The sequence below is a fragment of the Bombina bombina genome, chromosome 5 (assembly GCF_027579735.1).
Source record: "Bombina bombina isolate aBomBom1 chromosome 5, aBomBom1.pri, whole genome shotgun sequence".
Taxonomy (NCBI): Eukaryota; Metazoa; Chordata; class Amphibia; order Anura; family Bombinatoridae; genus Bombina; species Bombina bombina.
Window position 1 is genome coordinate 478,030,261 of NC_069503.1, and position 15,844 is coordinate 478,046,104.

Below are 15,844 nucleotides of genomic sequence, written 5' to 3' on the forward strand. Positions count from 1 at the left end.
TGTTAAGAGATAAGAAGGCGCCTTCTTATCTCTACCATAGATCTCCTCATCGTACCCGAAACTTTTGGAAGAGCTGCCGTTATTTTGGACATTTATCATTCTGACATCTACATCCGTGAGCGCACCTCCACAGGGAGTTCAAAAACCCTGACACCTTTTTAACTAGCTGAAAGCAAACCTAGGGAGGCACATATGATAATTTCTAAGCCTTTGAAGGCCGCCTCTATTTTATTTACTTTTCACTGCAGGGGAGAGAAAGCTCATGTAGGCAATATAGATAGCATTGTGATCACGCTTGTGGCTAGTGGCAGACATTGCACTAATTGGCTAAAATACAAGTCAATAGATAACTAAAAGTCATGTGATTAGGGTCAGAAGATGCTTAGATACAAGTTAGTCACAGAAGTAAAAAGTGTATTAATATAACAGTGTTGGTTTTGCAAAACTGGGGAATGGGTAATAAAGGGATTATCTATCTTTTTAAACAACAAAAATTCTGTTGTTGACTGTCCCTTTAATTGATCTCAGTTTCCAGAAATAGCAGTCCTCCTTATCTAATCTCTCTCTTTTTATACACACACATCTTCTTTTATATACAGTATCTCACAAAGGGGAGTACACCCCTCACATTTTTGTAGATATTTTATATCTTTTAATGTGACAACAGTGAAGAAATGACACTTTGCTACAATGTAAAGTAAACCGTTGGCAACAAAAGTGAGTACACACCTAAGTGGAGATGTCCAAATTGGGCCCAATTAGCCATTTTCCCTCCCCGGCAGGGCCGCCATCAGGGGGTGACAGGGGTGACTCCTGTCAGGGGCCCAATGAGTCAGGGGGGCCCAATGAGTCAGGGGGGCCCCATGAGGCAAGAAATAAACATTTTTTTTTTTTTTTTTTTTTTTTTTTTTTTAATTTGGGCAGCCACCAGTGGGTACTACAGCAGAGTGCTAATTGAGCATGGGAAATGTTATTACAAGGAGTAAAGTATTAACATTTGAGAGGATTTCTTAGTGTGCACTAAACCACTATGCGCAGTGTGAGACAGACTTGGCACTTTGTACAGTGTGTGCCTGAGTCAGAGGGCAGATCACTTTCATTTGCAGAGGAGGTAGGACTTACTTAGCAAATGTTTTTTATTTCTTTGTGCAATTTTGGATTGTAACTTCAGTGTGGTAGTAGTTGTTTGGTGGGGCTAGGGGTCCATCAAAACACATTTTTTTTTTAGCAGCAGTGTATTTGATTATTTGACAATGCTGTAGAAATTCTATATTTAAAACCATGCAGAAATGTTTCCTCCTCAATACACAAATGGTAGATGCAAGGAGGCATTTTATCTAAGATTTTTACATCTGCATAAAATTTTATACTCTCAGACTAAGATTGCTCAGTGTTTGAAATGAGACAGGTTAACTTAAAACTGTTCAGTTTATACTACAGCTGACTTAATTTTGAAATACATACCAACAAGCCTAAATCCTGCATTTAACCACATCTACTGGTATGAGACCATATAGAGTACAGCATTTTCAAAATCCATAAGTACAGCTGACAGCTGGGAAAATTCGTACACTATATTTGAAGTGGTGCTCTTGGTTGGGGAAAATGGGGAAAAAACAAACAAACTTACATATGTCAACCTTTTAAAGGTACTTTTCTTCATCTAGCCAGCTCATTAATGTACAATTTTGCATTCACAGAATTATTTTTGTTTCTCCAACATAGGTGTGTCCGGTCCACGGCGTCATCCTTACTTGTGGGATATTCTCTTCCCCAACAGGAAATGGCAAAGAGCCCAGCAAAGCTGGTCACATGATCCCTCCTAGGCTCCGCCTACCCCAGTCATTCTCTTTGCCGTTGTACAGGCAACATCTCCACGGAGATGGCTTAGAGTTTTTTAGTGTTTAACTGTAGTTTTTCATTATTCAATCAAGAGTTTGTTATTTTCAAATAGTGCTGGTACGTACTATTTACTCAGAAACAGAAAAGAGATGAAGAATTCTGTTTGTATGAGGAAAATGATTTTAGCAACCGTAACTAAAATCCATGGCTGTTCCACACAGGACTGTTGAGAGCAATTAACTTCAGTTGGGGGAACAGTTTGCAGTCCCTTGCTGCTTGAGGTATGACACATTCTAACAAGACGATGTAATGCTGGAAGCTGTCCATTTTCCCTATGGGATCCGGTAAGCCATGTTTATTACGATTGTAAATAAGGGCTTCATAAGGGCTTATTTAAACTGTAGACTTTTTCTGGGCTAAATCGATTGATTATTAACACATATTTAGCCTTGAGGAATCATTTTATCTGGGTATTTTGATATAATAATATCGGCAGGCACTGTTTTAGACACCTTATTCTTTAGGGGCTTTCCCAAAGCATAGGCAGAGTCTCATTTTCGCGCCGGTGTTGCGCACTTGTTTTTGAGAGGCATGGCATGCAGTCGCATGTGAGAGGAGCTCTGATACTTATAAAAGACTTCTGAAGGCGTCATTTGGTATCGTATTCCCCTTTGGGTTTGGTTGGGTCTCAGCAAAGCAGATACCAGGGACTGTAAAGGGGTTTAAAGCTTAAAACGGCTCCGGTTCCGTTATTTTAAGGGTTAAAGCTTCCAAAATTGGTGTGCAATATTTTCAAGGCTTTAAGACGCTGTGGTGAAAATTTGGTGAATTTTGAACAATTCCTTCATGTTTTTTCGCAATTGCAGTAATAAAGTGTGTTCAGTTTAAAATTTAAAGTGACAGTAACGGTTTTATTTTAAAACGTTTTTTGTACTTTCTGATCAAGGTTATGCCTGTTTAACATGTCTGAACTACCAGATAGACTGTGTTCTGAATGTGGGGAAGCCAGAATTCCTATTCATTTAAATAAATGTGATTTATGTGATAATGACAATGATGCCCAAGATGATTCCTCAAGTGAGGGGAGTAAGCATGGTACTGCATCATTCCCTCCTTCGTCTACACGAGTCTTGCCCACTCAGGAGGCCCCTAGTACATCTAGCGCGCCAATACTCCTTACTATGCAACAATTAACGGCTGTAATGGATAATTCTGTCAAAAACATTTTAGCCAAAATGAACCCTTGTCAGCGTAAGCGTGGCTGCTCTGTTTTAGTTACTGAAGAGCATGACGACGCTGATATTAATATCTCTGAAGGGCCCCTAACCCAATCTGAGGGGGCCAGGGAGGTTTTGTCTGAGGGAGAAATTACTGATTTAGGGAACATTTCTCAGCAGGCTGAATCTGATGTGATTACATTTAAATTTAAATTGGAACATCTCCGCATTTTGCTTAAGGAGGTATTATCCACTCTGGATGATTGTGAAAATTTAGTCATCCCAGAGAAACTATGTAAAATGGACAAGTTCCTAGAGGTGCCGGGGCTCCCAGAAGCTTTTCCTATACCCAAGCGGGTGGCGGACATTGTTAATAAAGAATGGGAAAGGCCCGGTATTCCTTTCGTCCCTCCCCCCATATTTAAAAAATTGTTTCCTATGGTCGACCCCAGAAAGGACTTATGGCAGTCAGTCCCCAAGGTCGAGGGAGCGGTTTCTACTTTAAACAAACGCACCACTATTCCCATAGAGGATAGTTGTGCTTTCAAAGATCCTATGGATAAAAAATTAGAAGGTTTGCTTAAAAGGATGTTTGTTCAGCAGGGTTACCTTCTACAACCCATTTCATGCATTGTCCCTGTCACTACTGCCGCATATTTCTGGTTTGATGAACTGCTTAAGGTGCTCGATAGTGACTCTCCTCCTTATGAGGAGATTATGGACAGAATCAATGCTCTCAAATTGGCTAATTCTTTCACTCTAGACGCCTCTTTGCAATTGGCTAAGTTAGCGGCTAAGAACTCTGGGTTTGCTATTGTGGCGCGCAGAGCGCTTTGGTTGAAATCTTGGTCGGCTGATGCGTCTTCCAAGAACAAGCTACTAAACATTCCTTTCAAGGGGAAAACGTTGTTTGGTCCTGACTTGAAAGAGATTATCTCTGATATCACTGGGGGGTAAGGGCCACGCCCTTCCTCAGGATCGGCCTTTCAAGGCAAAAAATAGACCTAATTTTCGTCCCTTTCGTAAAAAACGGACCAGCCCAAGGTGCTACGTCCTCTAAGCAAGAGGGTAATACTGCTCAGGCCAAGCCAGCTTGGAGACCAATGCAAGGCTGGAACAAGGGAAAGCAGGCCAAGAAACCTGCCACTGCTACCAAGACAGCATGAAATATTGGCCCCCGATCCGGGACCGGATCTGGTGGGGGGCAGACTCTCTCTCTTCGCTCAGGCTTGGGCAAGAGATGTTCTGGATCCTTGGGCGCTAGAAATAGTCTCCCAGGGTTATCTTCTGGAATTCAAGGGACTTCCCCCAAGGGGGAGGTTCCACAGGTCGCAGTTGTCTTCAGACCACATAAAAAGACAGGCGTTCTTACATTGTGTAGAAGACCTGTTTAAAAATGGGAGTGATTCATCCTGTTCCATTAAGAGAACAAGGGATGGGGTTCTACTCCAATCTGTTCATAGTTCCCAAAAAAGAGGGAACGTTCAGACCAATCCTAGATCTCAAGATCTTAAACAAATTTCTCAAGGTCCCATCGTTCAAGATGGAAACCATTCGAACTATCCTTCCTTCCATCCAGGAAGGTCAATTCATGACCACGGTGGATTTAAAGGATGCGTATCTACATATTCCTATCCACAAGGAACATCATCGGTTCCTAAGGTTTGCATTTCTGGACAAACATTACCAGTTCGTGGCGCTTCCTTTCGGATTAGCCACTGCTCCAAGGATTTTCACAAAGGTACTAGGGTCCCTTCTAGCGGTGCTAAGACCAAGGGGCATTGCAGTAGTACCTTACCTGGACGACATTTTGATTCAAGCGTCGTCCCTTCCTCAAGCAAAGGCTCACACGGACATTGTCCTGGCCTTTCTCAGATCTCACGGCTGGAAAGTGAACGTGGAAAAGAGTTCTCTATCCCCGTCAACAAGGGTTCCCTTCTTGGGAACAATTCTAGACTCCTTACAAATGAGGATCTTTCTAACAGAAGCCAGAAAAACAAAGCTTCTGGACTCTTGTCGGATACTTCATTCCGTTCCTCTTCCTTCCATAGCTCAGTGCATGGAAGTGATCGGGTTGATGGTGGCGGCGATGGACATAGTTCCTTTTGCGCGCATTCATCTAAGACCATTACAACTGTGCATGCTCAGTCAGTGGAATGGGGACTATACAGACTTGTCTCCGAAGATACAAGTAAATCAGAGGACCAGAGACTCACTCCGTTGGTGGCTGTCCCTGGACAATCTGTCTCAAGGGATGATGTTCCACAGACCAGAGTGGGTCATTGTCACGACCGACGCCAGTCTGATAGGCTGGGGCGCGGTCTGGGGATCCCTGAAAGCTCAGGGTCTTTGGTCTCGGGAAGAATCTCTTCTACCGATAAATATTCTGGAACTGAGAGCGATATTCAATGCTCTCCAGGCCTGGCCCCAGCTTGCGAGGACCAGGTTCATACGGTTTCAATCAGACAACATGACGACTGTTGCGTACATCAACCATCAGGGGGGAACAAGGAGTTCCCTAGCGATGGAAGAAGTAACCAAAATTATTCTTTGGGCGGAGTCTCACTCCTGCCACCTGTCTGCTATCCACATCCCAGGAGTGGAAAATTGGGAAGCGGATTTTCTGAGTCGTCAGACATTGCATCCGGGGGAGTGGGAACTCCATCCGGAAATCTTTGCCCAAGTCACTCACCTGTGGGGCATTCCAGACATGGATCTGATGGCCTCTCGTCAGAACTTCAAAGTTCCTTGCTACGGGGCCAGATCCAGGGATCCCAAGGCGGCTCTAGTGGATGCACTAGTAGCACCTTGGACCTTCAATCTAGCTTATGTGTTCCCGCCATTTCCTCTCATCCCCAGGCTGATAGCCAGGATCAAGCAGGAGAGGGCGTCGGTGATCTTGATAGCTCCTGCGTGGCCACGCAGGACTTGGTATGCAGATCTGGTGAATATGTCATCGGCTCCACCTTGGAGCTACCTTTGAGACGAGACCTTCTTGTTCAGGGTCCGTTCGAACATCCGAATCTGGTTTCACTCCAGCTGACTGCTTGGAGATTGAACGCTTGATTTTATCGAAGCGAGGATTCTCAGATTCTGTGATCGATACTCTTGTTCAGGCCAGAAAGCCTGTGACTAGAAAGATTTACCACAAAATTTGGAAAAAATATATCTGTTGGTGTGAATCTAAAGGATTCCCTTGGGACAAGGTTAAGATTCCTAGGATTCTATCCTTCCTTCAAGAAGGATTGGAAAAAAGGATTATCTGCAAGTTCCCTGAAGGGACAGATTTCTGCCTTGTCGGTATTACTTCACAAAAAGCTGGCAGCTGTGCCAGATGTTCAAGCCTTTGTTCAGGCTCTGGTTAGAATCAAGCCTGTTTACAAACCTTTGACTCCTCCTTGGAGTCTCAATTTAGTTCTTTCAGTTCTTCAGGGGGTTCCGTTTGAACCCTTACATTCCGTTGATATTAAGTTATTATCTTGGAAAGTTTTGTTTTTAGTTGCGATTTCTTCTGCTAGAAGAGTCTCAGAATTATCTGCTCTGCAGTGTTCTCCTCCTTATCTGGTGTTCCATGCAGATAAGGTGGTTTTACGTACTAAACCTGGTTTTCTTCCAAAAGTTGTTTCTAACAAAAACATTAACCAGGAGATTATCGTACCTTCTCTGTGTCCAAAACCAGTTTCAAAGAAGGAACGTTTGTTGCACAATTTGGATGTTGTTCGCGCTCTAAAATTCTATTTAGATGCTACAAAGGATTTTAGACAAACATCTTCCTTGTTTGTTGTTTATTCAGGTAAAAGGAGAGGTCAAAAAGCAACTTCTACCTCTCTCTCTTTTTGGATTAAAAGCATCATCAGATGGGCTTACGAGACTGCCGGACGGCAGCCTCCCGAAAGAATCACAGCTCATTCCACTAGGGCTGTGGCTTCCACATGGGCCTTCAAGAACGAGGCTTCTGTTGATCAGATATGTAGGGCAGCGACTTGGTCTTCACTGCACACTTTTACCAAATTTTACAAGTTTGATACTTTTGCTTCTTCTGAGGCTATTTTTGGGAGAAAGGTTTTGCAAGCCGTGGTGCCTTCCATTTAGGTGACCTGATTTGCTCCCTCCCTTCATCCGTGTCCTAAAGCTTTGGTATTGGTTCCCACAAGTAAGGATGACGCCGTGGACCGGACACACCTATGTTGGAGAAAACAGAATTTATGTTTACCTGATAAATTTCTTTCTCCAACGGTGTGTCCGGTCCACGGCCCGCCCGGGTTTTTTTAATCAGGTCTGATATTTTATTTTCTTTAACTACAGTCACCACGGTACCATATGGTTTCTCCTATGCAAATATTCCTCCTTAACGTCGGTCGAATGACTGGGGTAGGCGGAGCCTAGGAGGGATCATGTGACCAGCTTTGCTGGCTCTTTGCCATTTCCTGTTGGGGAAGAGAATATCCCACAAGTAAGGATGACGCCGTGGACCGGACACACCGTTGGAGAAAGAAATTTATCAGGTAAACATAAATTCTGTTTTGCACATTTACAAATATGATTCTTTAAAAAGTGATCTCTTAATTTCTAAAAAAATATTTATCATGCATGTCACACACTGTTGATTTAGGGGATGCAATTTGCATAAATGTTTCCTCCTGTGAGTGTTTCTGTGGGTGTCTGTGTTTATGTCTTTGTGCTTTGGTTTGTGTCTCTGAGTGTGTATGTATTTTTTATCTGTGGGTCTCTCTGTGAGGGTGGGTGTGTATGTCTTTGTGCATTTTCTGTGGATGTCTGTGAGGGTGTGTGCATATGTCTTTGAGCTTTTTCTGTGGGTGTCCTCTGTGAGGGTGTGTGTATGTTTGTTCCTTTTTGTATTTTCTCTGGATGCCTCTGTGAGGGTAGGTGTGTATGTCTGTGTTTTCTGTGGATGTCTCTGTGAGGGTGTGTGTTTTATGTGGGTGTCCCTGTGTGGGTGGGTGTGTGGATATCTTTGTGTGGTTTTCTGTGGATTGTCTCAGTGAGAGTGTGTGTATGTATGTCTTTCTGTGTTTTTTTATGTGGTTGTCTCTCTGTGTGTGTGTGTTTTCTGTGGGTGTCTCTGTGTATGTCTTTGTGTGTTTTCTGAGGCTGTCTCTGTTGGTGTTTCCTTGGGTGTATGTGCAAGTTTGTGTGTGTGTGTGTGTCCATTGTCTGTAGGACATTTTGACCTTACTACTAATTATTCACATCTTTCTACAGACTTTGAGACTAACAAGACCTTTCTGGAAGTAACCAATCCGCCATTTAACCTTTATATTATTATTTAGGCAGTTCAGGGCCCTTCCTTTTAGCCACTGCATGTTGTTGTCATAATTTAGTTGTCATCTTCCTTTACAAAAAGATAATCAGAACTCCATATTTTGTTTTCTAAATCTCTTTTTTTTTTACAAAACTGTAGTTTACCTCATTACTTGTCAGGTCAATGTAAACAAGTGCTTAGTGTTTGGGTGTCTGTGTGTGTTAATTTGCGTGTCTGCTAGAGTGTGTTTGTGTGTTTCAGTGTATGAGTGTGTCTGTGTGTATGTTACTACCTTTACAACATTCCAAGTTTAATAGACAATTAAGAATAAAGTGCATATACGTTTTAGTCACTTCGTCAAAAAATTGCACATGTCAAAGGAAGGGGGGGGGGGGGCCCTGATCAATGGTTGAGTCAGGGGCCCCAAAATTTCTAGTGGCGGCCCTGCTCCCCGGTGTCATGTGACTCGTTAGTGTTACACGGTCTCAGGTGTGAATTGGGAGAAGGTGTGTTAAATTGGGTGTTATCGCTCTCATACTGGTCAATGGAAGTTCAACATGGCACCTCATGGCAAAGAACTCTCCTGAGGATCTGACAAAAGAATTGTTGCTCTACCAGAAGATTGCCAAGACCCTGCAACTAAGCTGCAGCACGGTAGGCAAGACCATACAGTGGTTTTACAGGACAGGTTCCACTCAGAACAGGCCCCGTCATGGTCAACCATGCTCAGCGTCATATCCAGAGGTTGTCTTTGGGAAATATACGTACAAGTGCTGCCAGCATTGCTGCAGAGGTTGAAGGGGTCGGGGGTCAGCCTGTCAGTGCTCAGACCATACACCGCACACTGCATCAAATTGGTCTGCATGGCTATCATCCCAGAAGGAAGCCTCTATCTAATCCATAAACATTTAATTTGACTTTACTGTCCTTTTAAGCAAATAATAATTGAATAAATATTTTCCAACATCCACAATGAGATGTTCCTAATAGCTCCACACCAAGGTAGTCATAATTACTGACGGTCGCTGGTCGTTAAGAGTTTTTCAGGTCATAGTAGTGCGGGTCTTGCTGCGAATGTCAGGACCACGCTATTATGACCTCCCTTCCGGCTGCAGAATTCCTGGAATAGTGCGAGACCTCACTATCAAAAAAACCAATCCCCATTCAAAGACCAGTGGTGTACAGGGTATGTTGCTGGTCATTAAGGGGTTAAAATGCATAATGAAAAATAAAAATACAATTTAAGGGGGTTCTGGGTGATTTTTTTTTGGTTTGGTTTATAGTATAATCTCTTGGGGAGATCACATGTAATACTCGCCCCTCTCTAGAACACAAAATCTCCAGGATTACTTGAATTTTTTATTGTTTTATTATTCTTACTGTTATTATCCATTATATGATAATAATGGAGACGACACCCATCTACCTGGGGCACGGATTCATCAGGCACTGCAAATCCCAATATATACAATAAAAACAATGGAATTCAGCCTCTTATCAAAAAGAATAAAACTTCTTTATTGCTTCCACATCCTTTTTCCCGAAACGTGCAAGCAATAAAGACGTTTATTATTTTTGACAAGAGGCTGCATTCCATTGTTTTTCTTGATCCCATAATAGTTATTCTATTAAAAATGTATTCAAGCAATGAGGCCCATGTGTTGAGGTGTCAGTTTTTATTTTAGTTAAAAAAAAAAATATTTATATATCACAAATGCCACATTAGAATCTTATGTGACATCTTCAGGATGCCACTGATTTAATACAATGTGAAACAATAGTGCGACAAATGTATGGATATATGCATATGTGTAACTTTCAAAATAGATTTAGATGGCGCATGCAATTATTAGAGACTTGTACTTCTATTATCAAATTTACTTTTGTCCTCTTTGTATCCTTTGTTGAAAAGCAGGTGATAGGTAGGCTTAGGTGCAGCAATGTACTGCTGAGAGCTAGCTGGTGATTGGTGGCTACATACACACGTGCCTTTTGTCATTGGCTCACATATTGTGCTATGGAAGCTCCCAAAAGTGTGTTACTGCTCTACTGATGAGTTTAAAGGGACAATTCAGTCAAAATTGGAATCTAGATGGACCCATTTCAGTTTTGAATAGAAGCATTTTTATAATATTCATGTATTAGCAAAAATGTTTCTATTAAAAGCTATATTTTTTTCAAAAGTGTATTTAAGTATGCACCGTACACCAGCATTTTAAACAATGCACTTGCTCAAGGTGCTTGTACCATCTGGTAATAACTCAATTTTTAATTGCTTAAAATGATACAAGCCCTACTGGTGCACTGAACAGCTGCAGTATTTAAAATATTGGTGCACTGAGAAAATCTAGCTATATTTCACATGCAGAGAAAAATCTTACCACTAAAACTGTGATAACTTTTACTGGAAGCACTTTTGCCAATACATGTTTATTGTAAATGTGTTTCTATACAAATATATGTAATTAATCCTTGTGCATTTACATTTAACCGGAATGTCCCTTTAAATATGATTAACCTTGTTGCAGGTATGATATGCAAGCAATAGTGGCATCATATCTAACACATTAGAGCATTTTATTTGTTTAGGGGCATGGCAGATACCAAGATGCCATGCTTTTACGATTATTAGTACTGGTTCTAACTTTTATATATAAGTAAATGACAAATATAAACACAGTTTGCTGAAGCCAAAGAAGATTGTCAGTTATAGCTTAATTACTTAAGGAATAATAGAGAGGACTCCTAATTATATATGTTGTTGTTTGATGTGACAACTGCAATTGGTATACAAAATATTGTTATCATTATACATTTAGTTGCAGGCTGGTTTAGAATGGGAAGGGCAGTTAAAAAAGATGGGTGATATGTCCCTTAAGCTTTTATTGATTTCTATGGCAACAGCAATCATTATGAATTCAGTATTATGTAGGGATTTTATGGTTTAAATGAGCCCCATATAACCTCCCAGCTGTGCCAAAATTCATATACGGCATGTACTGTACATAAGGGGAGACCTCTGTATAAAAAGAGGGCAATCAGACCCACCTGTGAAATGGTGATAACCACGCCGGTTTATTATACTGCAGTATGAAGATCAGGCTAATAAAGAAGAGATAATGTAGTCTCATTTATAAAATGAAGCATCTTAAAAAAAGCAAAGTGTCATAATTGCACTCCTGTGTATGAACACAGTAAAGGGATGTTAAAACCGTAAATAAATGCTAGCGTGATGTATTCAAAGCAAATATTAGCCAGGTAATAACGTGCAGATGTATTTAACTATATTAGTTGGTTTAAATATAAAAAAAATAAGTGTAAATATTAAAATGGCTTAATGAAACTGGCTGCTGAAATAAATGCATGCTTTTCAAATATGTCGCTCATATATGAGAATTTTTATGTAAAGCTACAGTGAAAACTACACACAGTAGTATGAAAATGGTGTGTTTTTGTTCGGTGCTTCAATCGACACCTGATATAAAATGTGTATCAACATATTTTTTTTTAGTTAAAGTCAATCCTAATGTTTGTGAAAACGCTAGGATTGACCTATTGAAACAAAGGGGAATTTAATTCATGAAGTGTAAAATTCTTCATGCAGAACGCTCCTTTATTTGTTTCAAGCGATTGCCACTTTGAGCTGCTAAGGCAACCCACGGCAGATCACATGTTTTGCTGAGGTGACATTTCACCTCTTAGCGAATAGCTGTGCGGTAAATCCGGCCTGGCGCCCTCGGAAGCCGGATTTTACGCTAGCGGTTTTTAAATTCTAGGATTTACCATCACTTTAAAAGCTGTAGGTTATTGTTGCATGTGAATCTTTATAAGTGATGGTAAATCCTAGCATTTCAAAACCAATAGCCGTGCATGTCATTGACGGTCTTCTGTATGCTAGCACAGCTATTGGTTTAGAAGAGCACTGTGCCATGGGTGGCCGGAGGTGCTGAGTTTAGTGAGCTGCCGCAGCACAGAAAGGGTGAGTTTAGCACCCCCTTTTTTATTTTTAACTAAATGATAGCTGAAACTACAGTTTATTTTTTAGTGATCGTAAATCCTAGCTTTTTTTTTAAATGCTCAGATTTACCATCACTTTAAAACTTATGACTAAGTTTAAGTTCCTGTCACAGCAGTATGTGTGTGTGTGTGTGTGTGTGTGTGGTGCCCCCCTACTTTACTTTAATTTTAATTGCAAACTTTAAAAAAAAAAAAACTTTTTACCGCTTTTTTTGTGTGCATGTGTTAACCCCTTCGCTACTGGGAATTTCAAAGAAAAAACGTGTCCAAAGTAAACGAGGATCTTTATAATTTTTGTGGGGGTACTCACTGGGTACCGAGTATCACCACCTCTGCCAACTCATAACAGATAATATTTGTAATTATGTAAATACTTAAGTTTTCACAAGAGGTGGCTGCAAAATAGATCAGACATTAAAATAATGTTCTCCCTTAGCTTTTCTCAAAGTTACTGAGTAAAATGTATCAATTAATAATCATATAAAAAAAATAAAAAAAATATATATATATATATATATATATATCTTTAGGGTATAGACGTCGCAGGTCCTATGTATATCACTCCTGGTGTAGAGATATCACTGTAGACAAAGAGACTTCACTTGATGTAGGTATATATATCAATACTCCGGTGTTGAAAGTGCAAAGACTGAGTATAAAAATAGCATATACTCACTCCTTAAAATCCAAGGTTTCGGCAATGTCACAGAAAACAGCAAAAGAAGTATATGGTTAAAGGATTACTTTCTGTTATAATTTTTAAGATAAACAACTAGCATATTAAAGTTAATAAACATTAATTAAAACCTACTGACCTATATTTTCTCCAAAATGAAGTTTCATAACGTTCTAAAAGTTATATCTTTGATTCGCCGATGATGTCACGTTATCCTGCCCACTATTTTCAGCACTGAGTGTTCAAAATACTTTAAACCAATAACTTTGTGTTTAAATCGCCATTTTGAAACCTAGGTATTGTAAACGGATTGGTACAGAGCAAAGGATACCCACGGAGTGGGTTTGGAAAACAATTAAATTTGCAGACAAGATTTCTGATATACGTTAGAGATATGTTAATGAAATGCTATTGATAAAAAGCATATTTGGGGTGGGGTAGTTAGTAACAAGCATAGAAAATATTTACTTACAGTGGCCCTTTAAAAGATCAAAATATTAATAGCTTAACGCGTTTCAACGATTAGATCGTCTTAAAGGGATACTAAACTCAAATTTTTTATTTCATGATTCAGATAGAGCATGAGATTTTAAGCACCTTTCTAATTTACTCCTATTATCAATTTTTCTTTGTTCTCATGCTATCTTGATTTGAAAAAGCAGTACTGTAAGCTTTAGAGCCAGACCATTTTTTGTTCAGCGCATGGGTAGCACTTGCTGATTTGTGGCTAAATGTAGCAAACCAATCAGCAAGCTCTAGCAAGGTGCTGAACTAAAAAATGGGCCGGCTCCTAACCTTTTATTACTGCTTTTTCAAATCAAGATAACATGAGAAACAAAGAAAAATTGATAATAGGAGTAAATTAGAAGTTGCTTAAAATTGCGTGCTCTATCTGAATCATGAAAGAAAAAATGAGGGGTTAGTATCCCTTTAAGAGTAAAAATGTAAAAGAATAAAAGGTTTGCTGCACTGTGACTCGTATCCACGGTTTAAATACAGATGGCAAAAGTTCCAACTTCCAGTTTTCGAAAGTTTGACTCGCAATAAAAGTTGTTTACATCTCACATATAACATACAACACATAGATTTGTTCTTAGCCAATGAAATTGTATATTATGCAAATGCTATAAATTTTAATAAGCTGTTAGTTACTGATCGTATATTATTAATTTCTTTTTAGCATTCACTGGATAAGAATAAAAACGAATTAGCTTATCACAATCGTATAATTACATTTTAAAAACACCAATAGGGAACAGTCTCAGACAAGTAGTCATGTAACATTATCAGGTCCGTGTTTGTCTCGGTAGATCACATATTTCCATCGGTCCAATGACCTGGTGAACTTGTATAGATTTTGACTTCTCTGTAACATGTGAATCACGATCCAATAGGAAGCCGTGAAAAACTGCGTCTCTCAAGATGGATATTTCTCGTTTTTTTTGCAAAGAAAGTCCCATGGTATTGATTCTATAATACATATTTCGAATACAGGTGAAATATATTTTCTACATAATATTCATACATGACTTAAAAATGAAAGTTGGATGGTAACATATACCTTTTTACATCACTTCCTAACAGTATATGTGCAATGAAAACATGAATAGCTAACAAAAGAAAAAATTGAAGAAAAATTGTAATAGTACTTGAATAAATTAAATATTTGAACAGAATCCAGTTAATTGTGAATGATGTGTGTATATATAGATTTAACAAATAATTTTGTGATCATTTGTGCGTAACATCATATGTTAATACTCTAATAGTATAAAAAATATTTTAATATATTTTTTTACTTTGTGTTCTTAAAAAAAATCACACTTTGAGTGTTTGGACATCAATAATTAAAAACAAAAATTTGATTCTTAAACTATTAATATAAATGTGCACTTGAGTGAGAAAACATTATTATAAATTAAATAAAGCTGCTATCCTTATGTCTCTGGTGGATACACACTCTTAGAACGTATGGTCAATGGGGCCTAAATAAAGACATAAGGATAGCAGCTTTTATTTAATTTACAATTATGTTTTCTCACAAAGTGCACATTTTATATTAATAGTTTGGACATCTATTAAACCAATGCAAATTCCTCAGTTTTTTTGCTTCAAAAACCATGAAAATAGCTTTACCAATGCAGCAACCAGAAATCTATCTCCTACTGATGAGTTCCAAAAAGAACGAAACAGGCTTGTCTAGTGAGTGATTTCTGGTTTGCTGTCATAATCCTGTTTAAAAGGATCGCTGTGTCAAAACAGTATTTTTGAAGCAAAGAAACTGAGAATTTGCATATCTTACCCACAATTCTCTTGTGCATTGGAAACATTGTATATTAAGAAATTTCTGGAGAAAAGCAAGCGGGGATATTTTGCCTAGATGTACTAATTTCCTATGCAAATATTTACATTGATTTAATTTTGAGACATGGAGAATTTTAATTTCAGTTTTTTATCTCCCCCCATAATTTTAATGAATATATATATATATATATATATATATATATATATATATATATATATATATATATATATATATATATATATAATATATATATCGCATTTTTCCGATGTAGATCTACGTTATGTGGTATACTTGGGTTTGCACTGCATGACGTAGATCTCTGTTATTTGGGCGAAAGCGTTAGACAAATACATAGTGGATATTATTGCAGAGAGATTTTGTTTGTAAACTTATTTGAAAGGGACATTTAATTATATGCAGTGAAAAAACTCTGCAGTGTACTTATTTCTTCTCGTATAGACATGTCAAACTTAGAGACTTATAGTACATGCAGTGTTGGTGTTTGTGTGCATGGCTTCAATGTT

The 15,844-nt window shown here is 39.0% G+C and overlaps 1 protein-coding gene across 1 annotated transcript in view; it reads left to right on the forward strand.

The window, feature by feature from the left end:
* MSANTD3 (Myb/SANT DNA binding domain containing 3) overlaps nucleotides 1-15,844 on the forward strand; it is a 164,042-nt gene that overhangs the window by 25,514 nt on the left and 122,684 nt on the right.